The following is a 14,220-nucleotide window of genomic DNA, read 5'->3' on the forward strand; positions in this document are numbered from 1 at the left end:
CTCGGCGCTACAATATCACGCACCTCCCGAGCGGGAGATGCAGGTACTGACACGTGAGGCGAGTTAGTCGGCATAACTCTCCCCTCGTTGTTTGGTGAAATTTGTTCAATTTGTACAGATTGACTTTTATTTAAAGTAGCATCAATACAGTTAGTACATAAATTTCTATTGGGCTCCACTTTGGCATTGCAACAAATGACACAGGTATCTTCCTCTGAATCAGACATGTTTAACACACTAGCAAATAAACTTGCAACTTGGAATACAATTCAATTAGAATAATATTAAAAATGTACTGTGCCTTTAAGAAGCACAGAAGATCTATGACAGTTGAAAATTAATAAATTGAAACAGTTATAGCCTCAATCCTTATAAACAACACAACTTTAGCAAAGGTTTAATCCCATTAGCAAAGATAACAAATTCTGAAAGCAGGAAACAAATTACAGAATAAATGTTTTTTTTTTTTGTTTTTTTGTTTTTTTTGTCTCAGTCAACTATAATTCTCACAGCTCTGCTGAGAGAAATTACCTCCCTCAAAATAAGTTTTGAAGACCCCTGAGCTCTGTAGAGATGAACCGGATCATGTAGGAAATACAATGAGCTGCTGACTGAAATATCTGATGCGTAGCAAAAGCGCCAAAAAACGGCCCCTCCCCCTCACACACAGCAGTGAGAGAGAACAGAAACTGTCAGAAAAAAGATTAAGCAACTGCCAAGTGGAAAAATAGTGCCCAAAACATTTATTCACTCAGTACCTCAGCAAATGAAAACGATTTTACATTCCAGCAAAAACGTTAAACATAATTTCTAGTTATTAAACAGCTTTATGTACTTCTTACAGTGTAATTCTAGTGAAGTACCATTCCCCAGAATACTGAAGTGTAAAGTATACATACATGACATTATATCGGTATGGCAGGATTTTCTCATCAATTCCATTGTCAGAAAATAAAAGCTGCTACATACCTCTATGCAGATTCATCTGCCCGCTGTCCCCTGATCTGAAGTTTACCTCTCCTCAGATGGCCGAGAAACAGCAATATGATCTTAACTACTCCGGCTAAAATCATAGCAAAAACTCTGGTAGATTCTTCTTCAAACTCTGCCAGAGAGGTAATAACACACTCCGGTGCTATTTTAAAATAACAAACTTTTGATTGAAGATATAAAACTAAGTATAATCACCATAGTCCTCTCACACATCCTATCTAGTCGTTGGGTGCAAGAGAATGACTGGGAGTGACGTAGAGGGGAGGAGCTATATGCAGCTCTGCTGGGTGAATCCTCTTGCACTTCCTGTTGGGGAGGAGTAATATCCCAGAAGTAATGATGACCCGTGGACTGATCACACTTAACAGAAGAAATATTTACTTTTAAGCCTAAACCACATTAAATCAGTTGGGCCACCTTAATAAATAAGTCCACCTTAAAGGGACACTGAACCCAAATTTTTTATTTCGCGATTCAGCGATAGAGCATGCAATTCTAAGCAACTTTCTAATGTATTCCTTTTATCAATTTTTCTTCATTCTCTTGCTATCTTAATTTAAAAAAAGAAGGCATCTAAGCTTTTGGTTCAGAACTCTGGACAGCACTTTTTTATTGGTGGATGAATTTATCCAACAATCAGCAAGGACAACCCAGGTTGTTCACCAAAAATGGGCCGGCATCTAAACTTACATTCTTGAATTTAAAATAAAGATACCAAGAGAATTAAGAAAATTTGATAATAGGAGTAAATTAGAAAGTTGCTTAAAATGTCATGCTCTATCTGAATCACGAAAGAAAAAAAAATTGGGTTCAGTGTCCCTTTAATACAAATCATATGGAAATATGGACCAATCTTTTTCCGCAGGAGGGGTATTTGAAGAATAATCAGTTTGTTATTCATCTTGAAAAAGCCTTGAGAGTAGGCGAAACGTGTTGATAACCAATTTGTAAAGGATAAGGCAAAGACATCCTTGATATTTCTCTTTGCAGAGAGACATTTGTTTCACCCCCTGCGGGTGTATTTGCAGTAGCCATTTTTCGAAAGCTGCGATTAGGGGATCCAAACACGTGACGCAGAAGTGTTTTATGGCCACTCTGCAATCAGCTGTATCCAGCGTTAGCCCTGGCAACACCGAATAGAGGTTCCTTGGGATAAACATTTCTTCTCCAGTTGCAAGTGTGGAGGTCCTGGTAAGCTTGTATACGTAAAGCTTGATTTGGGACTGAGGAGAAGATTTCTGGGCATAAGGTAATGCTTAAAGGATTTGAGCCTTTGAATTTACAGTAACTTGAACTAAAGTGGATAAGTGACTTGTTTCTTCTATTTACATACGCCTATTCCTCATAAAATGGCTTTTTTATAAGCTTGTGTGTGGACATTTCAAATTATTCCTCACACACTTAACGTATTTTGGATATTGGAGTTTTTATGTCTGTCCAGTCACATTTTATTTATTTATAGCATGTGTCAATATATGTTATTATAAATAAATATTTTATTGTATATACATACTACATATCTTTAAGTGTTTCTTCCCTTCTACTGGCTTGTACGTTTGCTTTCTTAGCGCTGCTCTAGTCTCTTTTTGGAACGCATAATTTCACACACACAAAAAAATACTTAACGTACCTAGGCCTACAAAGGGTGAAAAAAGGTCCTTGTATACCCCTGCAATTTATACAATGCCTGACATAATGGTCCTCAGGCTATGAAATACCCATAACTACCTAAGCAGGTGCCAAACGACCACCCCCCCATTTCCCACTTGATAGGCACAAACACTACCGGACTTAATATAAGCAGAGAAGAACTGCTTCCAGAAGATAGCCAATCCAGTGCTTTAAGTGTGATAGCAGAAAATATGTGGAGTATAAAATTGAAGAAACAGAAGGAGGCAGGGGACCTGTCCCTGCTACACCTATGGCAGGCCTGTGACTAACTACCATAGGGTGTTTTTGTGCCACTACCCATACTCCAAAGAATTCCCTGCTCAAAAAGCAGCTCTCCGAGGGGAAACCAGGACTCACATCGGTCTGAGAACCCTTCACACAAATACCTGGAGCACCTCCCTCCTTCACCTTCCTCCTGCAAAGGCAAATACAAAACTAGTTTCCAGTAAGATGGGACTTTTGGAAATCTTTGCCTCCTATTGGTCATGAGTATAATTCCCAGGAGTAATGGATTGTGGACTCTCACCACCTTTATGAAAGAAAAAGGACAATCCACATCCCTATTAAAAGATATCTATGAAAGCACAACTGTACCAACATTAAACAGCTTAATCTGTCAAACCGTAACAGTCGCCTTTACAGGTTCTACAAGATCTTATTATTCAAGAGTATTTCTTAATCTTCATCTACAGTAGTAGCAGCATACTGAAACCCTCTGCCTTTTAAGACATACTCAAGATGAAAGATTGCTTCCCTAGCAACATTTAATGGATCCACATAAGAAGAAATCTCTCCAGCTGTGATAAATTTAAAAGACCTTAATTTATCACACAGGGACCACAAATATACACTTAGCCCTTACTCATGCCTAAAAAAGTGTCTATCCAATGGTGTTTAAATAACTATTTTGTGCCAAACAAAAGTAATTTACAAGTGTACATTGCCACCTAGTGGTTGCAACAGTGTATAATTTCATTCAACAATATTTGAAAAACTTCTCTCTTATTTTATTAAATTGTGCAATTACCCCTCTAGTGATTGGCAAATTATGTGTACAGAAATCTATACACAATCTATAATAACAAACAATTAATATAACAAAAAAGATAAAAAATATAATAAAATATATATATTAAAAACAGAATTTATGTTTACCTGATAAATTACTTTCTCCAATGGTGTGTCCGGTCCACGGCGTCATCCTTACTTGTGGGATATTCTCCTCCCCAACAGGAAATGGCAAAGAGCCCAGCAAAGCTGGTCACATGATCCCTCCCAGGCTCCGCCTACCCCAGTCATTCGACCGACGTTAAGGAGGAATATTTGCATAGGAGAAACCATATGGTACCGTGGTGACTGTAGTTAAAGAAAATAAATTATCAGACCTGATTAAAAAAACCAGGGCGGGCCGTGGACCGGACACACCGTTGGAGAAAGTAATTTATCAGGTAAACATAAATTCTGTTTTCTCCAACATAGGTGTGTCCGGTCCACGGCGTCATCCTTACTTGTGGGAACCAATACCAAAGCTTTAGGACACGGATGAAGGGAGGGAGCAAATCAGGTCACCTAAATGGAAGGCACCACGGTTTGCAAAACCTTTCTCCCAAAAATAGCCTCAGAAGAAGCAAAAGTATCAAACTTGTAAAATTTGGTAAAAGTGTGCAGTGAAGACCAAGTCGCTGCCCTACATATCTGATCAACAGAAGCCTCGATCTTGAAGGCCCATGTGGAAGCCACAGCCCTAGTGGAATGAGCTGTGATTTTTTCGGGAGGCTGCCGTCCGGCAGTCTCGTAAGCCAATCTGATGATGCTTTTAATCCAAAAAGAGAGAGAGGTAGAAGTTGCTTTTTGACCTCTCCTTTTACCGGAATAAACAACAAACAAAGAAGATGTTTGTCTAAAATCCTTTGTAGCTTCTAAATAGAATTTTAGAGCGCGAACAACATCCAAATTGTGCAACAAACGTTCCTTCTTTGAAACTGGTTTCGGACACAGAGAAGGTACGATAATCTCCTGGTTAATGTTTTTGTTAGAAACAACTTTTGGAAGAAAACCAGGTTTAGTACGTAAAACCACCTTATCTGCATGGAACACCAGATAAGGAGGAGAACACTGCAGAGCAGATAATTCTGAAACTCTTCTAGCAGAAGAAATTGCAACTAAAAACAAAACTTTCCAAGATAATAACTTAATATCAACGGAATGTAAGGGTTCAAACGGAACCCCCTGAAGAACTGAAAGAACTAAATTGAGACTCCAAGGAGGAGTCAAAGGTTTGTAAACAGGCTTAATTCTAACCAGAGCCTGAACAAAGGCTTGAACATCTGGCACAGCTGCCAGCTTTTTGTGAAGTAACACAGACAAGGCAGAAATCTGTCCCTTCAGGGAACTTGCAGATAATCCTTTTTCCAATCCTTCTTGAAGGAAGGATAGAATCTTAGGAATCTTAACCTTGTCCCAAGGGAATCCTTTAGATTCACACCAACAGATATATTTTTTCCAAATTTTGTGGTAAATCTTTCTAGTTACAGGCTTTCTGGCCTGAACAAGAGTATCGATAACAGAATCTGAGAACCCTCGCTTCGATAAGATCAAGCGTTCAATCTCCAAGCAGTCAGCTGGAGTGAAACCAGGTTCGGATGTTCGAACGGACCCTGAACAAGAAGGTCTCGTCTCAAAGGTAGCTTCCAAGGTGGAGCCGATGACATATTCACCAGATCTGCATACCAAGTCCTGCGTGGCCACGCAGGAGCTATCAAGATCACCGACGCCCTCTCCTGATTGATCCTGGCTACCAGCCTGGGGATGAGAGGAAACGGCGGGAACACATAAGCTAGTTTGAAGGTCCAAGGTGCTACTAGTGCATCCACTAGAGCCACCTTGGGATCCCTGGATCTGGACCCGTAGCAAGGAACTTTGAAGTTCTGACGAGAGGCCATCAGATCCATGTCTGGAATGCCCCACAGCTGAGTGACTTGGGCAAAGATTTCCGGATGGAGTTCCCACTCCCCCGGATGCAATGTCTGACGACTCAGAAAATCCGCTTCCCAATTTTCCACTCCTGGGATGTGGATAGCGGACAGGTGGCAGGAGTGAGACTCCGCCCATAGAATGATTTTGGTCACTTCTTCCATCGCTAGGGAACTCCTTGTTCCCCCCTGATGGTTGATGTACGCAACAGTTGTCATGTTGTCTGATTGAAACCGTATGAACTTGGCCCTCGCTAGCTGAGGCCAAGCCTTGAGAGCATTGAATATCGCTCTCAGTTCCAGAATATTTATCGGTAGAAGAGATTCTTCCCGAGACCAAAGACCCTGAGCTTTCAGGGATCCCCAGACCGCGCCCCAGCCCATCAGACTGGCGTCGGTCGTGACAATGACCCACTCTGGTCTGCGGAATGTCATCCCTTGTGACAGGTTGTCCAGGGACAGCCACCAACGGAGTGAGTCTCTGGTCCTCTGATTTACTTGTATCTTCGGAGACAAGTCTGTATAATCCCCATTCCACTGACTGAGTATGCACAGTTGTAATGGTCTTAGATGAATGCGCGCAAAAGGAACTATGTCCATTGCCGCTACCATCAACCCGATCACTTCCATGCACTGAGCTATGGAAGGAAGAGGAACGGAATGAAGTATCCGACAAGAGTCTAGAAGCTTTGTTTTTCTGGCCTCTGTCAGAAATATCCTCATTTCTAAGGAGTCTATTATTGTTCCCAAGAAGGGAACCCTTGTTGACGGAGATAGAGAACTCTTTTCCACGTTCACTTTCCATCCGTGAGATCTGAGAAAGGCCAGGACTATGTCCGTGTGAGCCTTTGCTTGAGGAAGGGACGACGCTTGAATCAGAATGTCGTCCAAATAAGGTACTACAGCAATGCCCCTTGGTCTTAGCACAGCTAGAAGGGACCCTAGTACCTTTGTGAAAATCCTTGGAGCAGTGGCTAATCCGAAAGGAAGCGCCACGAACTGGTAATGTTTGTCCAGGAATGCGAACCTTAGGAACCGATGATGTTCCTTGTGGATAGGAATATGTAGATACGCATCCTTTAAATCCACCGTGGTCATGAATTGACCTTCCTGGATGGAAGGAAGAATAGTTCGAATGGTTTCCATCTTGAACGATGGAACCTTGAGAAACTTGTTTAAGATCTTGAGATCTAAGATTGGTCTGAACGTTCCCTCTTTTTTGGGAACTATGAACAGATTGGAGTAGAACCCCATCCCTTGTTCTCTTAATGGAACAGGATGAATCACTCCCATTTTTAACAGGTCTTCTACACAATGTAAGAATGCCTGTCTTTTTATGTGGTCTGAAGACAACTGAGACCTGTGGAACCTCCCCCTTGGGGGAAGCCCCTTGAATTCCAGAAGATAACCTTGGGAGACTATTTCTAGCGCCCAAGGATCCAGAACATCTCTTGCCCAAGCCTGAGCGAAGAGAGAGAGTCTGCCCCCCACCAGATCCGGTCCCGGATCGGGGGCCAACATTTCATGCTGTCTTGGTAGCAGTGGCAGGTTTCTTGGCCTGCTTTCCCTTGTTCCAGCCTTGCATTGGTCTCCAAGCTGGCTTGGCTTGAGAAGTATTACCCTCTTGCTTAGAGGACGTAGCACTTTGGGCTGGTCCGTTTCTACGAAAGGGACGAAAATTAGGTTTATTTTTTGCCTTGAAAGGCCGATCCTGAGGAAGGGCGTGGTCCTTACCCCCAGTGATATCAGAGATAATCTCTTTCAAGTCAGGGCCAAACAGCGTTTTCCCCTTGAAAGGAATGTTAAGTAGCTTGTTCTTGGAAGACGCATCAGCCGACCAAGATTTCAACCAAAGCGCTCTGCGCGCCACAATAGCAAACCCAGAATTCTTAGCCGCTAACCTAGCCAATTGCAAAGTGGCGTCTAGGGTAAAAGAATTAGCCAATTTGAGAGCATTGATTCTGTCCATAATCTCCTCATAAGGAGGAGAAACACTATCGACCGCCTTTATCAGCTCATCGAACCAGAAACATGCGGCTGTAGCGACAGGGACAACGCATGAAATTGGTTGTAGAAGGTAACCCTGCTGAACAAACATCTTTTTAAGCAAACCTTCTAATTTTTTATCCATAGGATCTTTGAAAGCACAACTATCCTCTATGGGTATAGTGGTGCGTTTGTTTAAAGTGGAAACCGCTCCCTCGACCTTGGGGACTGTCTGCCATAAGTCCTTTCTGGGGTCGACCATAGGAAACAATTTTTTAAATATGGGGGGAGGGACGAAAGGAATACCGGGCCTTTCCCATTCTTTATTAACAATGTCCGCCACCCGCTTGGGTATAGGAAAAGCTTCTGGGAGCCCCGGCACCTCTAGGAACTTGTCCATTTTACATAGTTTCTCTGGGATGACCAACTTGTCACAATCATCCAGAGTGGATAATACCTCCTTAAGCAGAATGCGGAGATGTTCCAACTTAAATTTAAATGTAATCACATCAGGTTCAGCATGTTGAGAAATGTTCCCTGAATCAGTAATTTCTCCCTCAGACAAAACCTCCCTGGCCCCATCAGACTGGGTTAGGGGCCCTTCAGAAACATTATTATCAGCGTCGTCATGCTCTTCAGTATCTAAAACAGAGCAGTCGCGCTTACGCTGATAAGTGTTCATTTTGGCTAAAATGTTTTTGACAGAATTATCCATTACAGCCGTTAATTGTTGCATAGTAAGGAGTATTGGCGCGCTAGATGTACTAGGGGCCTCCTGAGTGGGCAAGACTCGTGTAGACGAAGGAGGGAATGATGCAGTACCATGCTTACTCCCCTCACTTGAGGAATCATCTTGGGCATCATTGTCATTGTCACATAAATCACATTTATTTAAATGAATAGGAATTCTGGCTTCCCCACATTCAGAACACAGTCTATCTGGTAGTTCAGACATGTTAAACAGGCATAAACTTGATAAAGTACAAAAAACGTTTTAAAATAAAACCGTTACTGTCACTTTAAATTTTAAACTGAACACACTTTATTACTGCAATTGCGAAAAAACATGAAGGAATTGTTCAAAATTCACCAAATTTTCACCACAGTGTCTTAAAGCCTTAAAAGTATTGCACACCAAATTTGGAAGCTTTAACCCTTAAAATAACGGAACCGGAGCCGTTTTGAACTTTAACCCCTTTACAGTCCCTGGTATCTGCTTTGCTGAGACCCAACCAAGCCCAAAGGGGAATACGATACCAAATGACGCCTTCAGAAAGTCTTTTCTAAGTATCAGAGCTCCTCTCACATGCGACTGCATGCCATGCCTCTCAAAAACAAGTGCGCAACACCAGCGCGAAAATGAGGCTCTGCCTATGCTTTGGGAAAGCCCCTAAAGAATAAGGTGTCTAAAACAGTGCCTGCCGATATTATTATATCAAAATACCCAAATAAAATGATTCCTCAAGGCTAAATATGTGTTAATAATGAATCGATTTAGCCCAGAAAAAGTCTACAGTCTTAATAAGCCCTTGTGAAGCCCTTATTTACGATCGTAATAAACATGGCTTACCGGATCCCATAGGGAAAATGACAGCTTCCAGCATTACATCGTCTTGTTAGAATGTGTCATACCTCAAGCAGCAAGAGACTGCTCACTGTTCCCCCAACTGAAGTTAATTGCTCTCAACAGTCCTGTGTGGAACAGCCATGGATTTTAGTGACGATTGCTAAAATCATTTTCCTCATACAAACAGAAATCTTCATCTCTTTTCTGTTTCTGAGTAAATAGTACATACCAGCACTATTTCAAAATAACAAACTCTTGATTGAATAATAAAAACTACAGTTAAACACTAAAAAACTCTAAGCCATCTCCGTGGAGATGTTGCCTGTACAACGGCAAAGAGAATGACTGGGGTAGGCGGAGCCTGGGAGGGATCATGTGACCAGCTTTGCTGGGCTCTTTGCCATTTCCTGTTGGGGAGGAGAATATCCCACAAGTAAGGATGACGCCGTGGACCGGACACACCTATGTTGGAGAAATATCATTTAATTTTTTTTTTTTGCTGATTTGCATAGATTACAATTATCTAATTCATTCTTATATATTTTTATGTCAGAAATTGGTTATTCTATAGGAAACAAGCATAACTAATCCTGAAATAGCTTTATTAATTTACTCAGTCTTGCTTAAGGTTTATTTTGTAGCTAGATTAGATTCATTCCTTAAATTCATTTTAAATTGTTATTTTTAATTTGGTTCATTTTATAACACTGTAACCAAATCTAAAAATGAACATAGTAAAATTTCACCATTTTACCAAAAAGCTGTCCAATTTAATTCCCGGTTTAGACCCCTAGGGGTCAGCATCCCCAGTTCATTGATCCAAAAAATCTCCCTTTTATTTATAAGGGCCTCCCTATAACCCCTCTCCTTAGCATTTGTACCTGCCCTGTCAAGGTATATGTAAGGTTAATAAATATATATATATTTTTAATCATATATTTTAAGGCTATGCAATACAATTATATTTATTCAGATGTTTGGCTGGTCAGTAGAAAAAGATTCATTTCCTTCAGAAAGACTGACTTCAATCATGTTTAGTTCTCCCCCACTTTTTCAATTACACAGGAAACTCATAAAGATAACTTTAAAAGAGAGACATTCCTAGCTAAAGTGTGAACATGAAGCCATACCAAATTGTAATTAAAACTTCCCCCTGACAATGGAACATTCGGTCTACCCAATTTAAAACAATCACTTAAAAGGATAAAATCTGAAATAGCTGGATAAGCATAGTACTTACAGGAAACCCCTTTGATTATTTAGAATAAATGATCTATGTTTTGGGTGGAGAATGTGCCCTCTGGAATTTGTCACCTAAATCTTTGTGGATTCAAAGTAAGACATGTGCTGCAGACACACAGCTGGGGGGGAAGGTGACTCAAATAGAATTAAATACATTTTGCAAAGGGAACAATGCCAGTTTTCCATGTATGTTTAAAATAATTCAAATAACCCATATATGTATATATAACATGCTTTCCTGTTTTCCAGGTGGAACTAAGAGATGACACACACAGGACGATACATGGGATGAAATAAGTCATATGATATGAATGTGAAATAAATGTTTATAAAGTTTTAAATACATCTCTTGAAATATAGTGAGATGGATATATGGAAGTTACTTTGATGTGATATGACTATGAAATAGTGACATCTGATATTGAAATATAAATTTTCTGTTAGGCTAAATAAAATATAAATGTTAACAAAAGAAATTTACTAATGCAATAAATTATAATATGTTTAATACGAAAAATTGAATAGTTAGCAATATAAATTATTCAATATAAATAATGTTAGACACATGTTTCATATCAAAATGACCAGAGAGGTAATGTGATCCTACCCATCTGTGATTGATATTGTGAACTTATTAATATGAGGGAATTATGGCAGTTATTACACATTTAAAAAAAAAATTTAAAAAATGTTCAGAGATGTGTTTAAATGCATTGCTATGTTGTATGTCTGCTGCCACCTAAGGGCGGATACCGGTATAGCAGTTAAAGGATTTAGCTGTTCAAAAAAAAAAAAAAGGATATGTTTCCGTGGTGACCGAGGGCCAATCCAAATAGATATCCCACCTAACCAATGGGATGGTCAGATCTCGTAGGGCCACTCCCATGGTTTCATAAATGAGTGAAAAACTTATTTAAGTGAATGCAGGAAAGGACAGACAGATTTTGCTGACTTGAATGATCCACTGCAGGGCGTCCAAAATACATTCATTCTGAGCAAGCTGATTTACCCTTTTCTCAGTGATTGCAAAAATTTACTTATATATTTTCTGAGATGAAACCAGGAATCCTTGGTAACTGAACTATCAATTTCCGTCATTGCGGTAACGTATATATATAAAAAGAAAGAGGGTTGCAATTAATATTCTAACACAGATATATGCATAATAGCTGTAGTTTAAAGTATAGTGGAAAGATTTAAAGAGAGCAGTTTCATATTGTAGTTTATATTCAGTCTGTGTATTGTTAAATATATATCCTTGATGCTAAATTGTTTTATCTATACAACTATAGAATGATAACTCAGAATTGGGTTTTTACATAAATAATATATACAATTTCTGATGTTTTAATAGAAGTATAGATTGTCCTATTGTTTAAATTAGCACTGTTAGAATCGTGTTGCTTGGGTATTGAGCTGTTAAAGATTTTGGAACCTCATTGTATTAACAGGGTAAAATTAAACTGTAAGTCATATTGCTGAATGTTTGTAGCTACTATATTAGGTCTCATTGTAATATTTTAAATGCAGCTCTGAATGAAAGGCTGGTTTTTAAAGTAAATTTGCATGAGCTTTGCATAGCATATTTTAAATAGTTTCTGTTTTAACGCATATAATATTGACTCATATTCTAATTATTACAAATATTTATGTATCAACATGTTCATAGTTATTTACAAATAAAGCCTTCTCTGTGATCTGTGAGTGCCGTTTCCTACTCCCATATACAAACATTCAATGGATGGCAGGACCTGTAGTACTTAACAGAGTACTGAGAGGTGACACGTTCTTTCTTCACCAAAAAACACTTCTGCTGGAGCATAGATCGAGCCAAGTCAACCAAACAAGTAAAGACTAAAATGTAATCAAGAAGGAAAGTAAGACAGTAAACGCAGGGGGCGCATGCCCACCAGTGCTGATACGGTTCTACAAGAGTGTGATCAAAAATTCAGTATTTCTCACAAGGGAGAAGCAACATGATGGATAAACAAACTGGCTTCTGGTTTCTCAACTTAAAAGGGGTGAATGAGAACAGTATAAATAAAATTTAACAATCAGAATTAAAAATCCACTTTACAATAATTAGTGGAATTAATCTTTCTTCTTTAAGAAAATGTCTTTCTATTATATCTGAACTAGTGGTAAAGCCTGTGTACACAGGCCAAAATGTTTAATAAAAAAAAATATATACCTATCCTATCCCTCTGTCCCTATCCCTCTATCCCTGATCCCACCCTCAAACAGCTCTCTAACACCCCCCCCCCCCTTCTGACTATTGCCGCAATCTTAGGTACTGGCAAACAACTATAAAATATAAAATCCTGTAGTTTAGGGGTCCCACCACCTCCCCCCTCCACCATTTAGTTCCTCCCGCACCCCCAAAACACCTTTTCTGTAGTGTAGCTGCTCCATCCCTCCCTGTTCCATTAATTTCGGTATTGTAGGGCCCACCCACTCCCTTCCCTCCCACAGGCACCAGCAGAAGATCGTTCCAGTCTAACGATCAGGCATATGCCCTCATATGGAGGTGTAGCACCGATCGTGCCCCTGCTCCATATGTGGCAGATGCCTAAAGCTTCAGGAGCTTCAGCTCTCAGCTGTAACTTAACAGCTGAGAGTGCTGGAGCTTCCTGAAACTGTCTCGCGCTGCAGGGATTTGGCTGCGCGTTCAACCTACGATGGCGGCGTACATGTGACAAACGCAATTATAGTATAGATGTATAGGTTCAACAGGTTCTTACCTTGGGGACAGAGTGTATTTCAGCCAAAATAACAGACTCCCTTCTGCTCGGTACCACTTCTTTTATTGGGCTAGGCTGTGTCTCTAAAGAAAAAACAAAAACATTTATGAATACCTTATAAGTTAATTTAATTCATGGTGGTGAGAATCCATAAGCTATTACTCCTGGGATACAACTCCTGGTCATTAGGAGAAAGCAGAGATTCCCAAAACTGCAAGAATACTTAATGTCTCCCACCTCTCTAGTATGCCAGTCTATCATATAGCCAAGCAAGGGGAAATAGAAAGATAGGAAAGGAAAAAGGAAATTTATGCTTACCTGACAAATTTATTTCTTTTTAAACACGATGAGTCCACGGATTTCATCCTTACTTGTGGGATATTCACCTCCTGGGTAGCAGGAGGAGGCAAAGAGCACCACAGCAGAGCTGCTATATATAGCTCCTCCCCTCTCTCCCACTCCAGTCATTCGACCAAAGATAGGAAGAGAAAGGAAAAGCCAAGATGCAGAGGTGTCTGAAGTTTACAAAAATTAATAACCTGTCTCAAAGAACAGGACTCATCGTGTCTAAAAAGAAACAAATTTATCAGGTAAGCATAAATTTCCTTTTCTTTTTAAAGACACGAGTCCACAGATTTCATCCTTACTTATGGGATACAATACCAAAGCTAGAGTACACGGATGATAAGGGAGGGACAAGACAGGGACCCTAAACGGAAGGCACCACTGCTTGAAACCCCTTTCTCCCAAAAACAGCCTCAACCGAGGCAAAAGTATCAAATTTGAAAAATGAGACGAGAGGACCAAGTTGCAACCTTGCAAATCTGTTCTACAGAAGCTTCATCTTGGAATGCTTATGAGGAAGCAACAGCCCTAGCGGAATGAGTCGTAAAGCTTTCAGGAGGCTGCTGTCCAGCAGTCTCAGATGCAAAGCGGATAATACTCCTCAACCAAAAAGAAAGAGGTAGACATAGCTTTCTGACCCCTACGTTTTCCTGAAAAAAACTACAAACAGAGAAGAAGACTGACAAAAGTCTTCAGTCGCTTG

General features: G+C 40.1%; 1 protein-coding gene across 1 annotated transcript in view; it reads right to left on the minus strand.

The window, feature by feature from the left end:
- LOC128662969 (BRCA1-A complex subunit RAP80) overlaps nt 1-13,258 on the minus strand; it is a 392,665-nt gene extending 379,407 nt beyond the window's left edge. The window contains exon 1 of the mRNA XM_053717051.1: nt 13,173-13,258. The gene's annotated coding sequence lies outside the window, so the exon portion shown is untranslated. The remainder of the gene's footprint in view (nt 1-13,172) is intronic.
- Between the last annotated feature and the right edge of the window lie 962 nt (nt 13,259-14,220).

Source organism: Bombina bombina, chromosome 6, assembly GCF_027579735.1.
Source record: "Bombina bombina isolate aBomBom1 chromosome 6, aBomBom1.pri, whole genome shotgun sequence".
NCBI classification, from domain to species: Eukaryota; Metazoa; Chordata; class Amphibia; order Anura; family Bombinatoridae; genus Bombina; species Bombina bombina.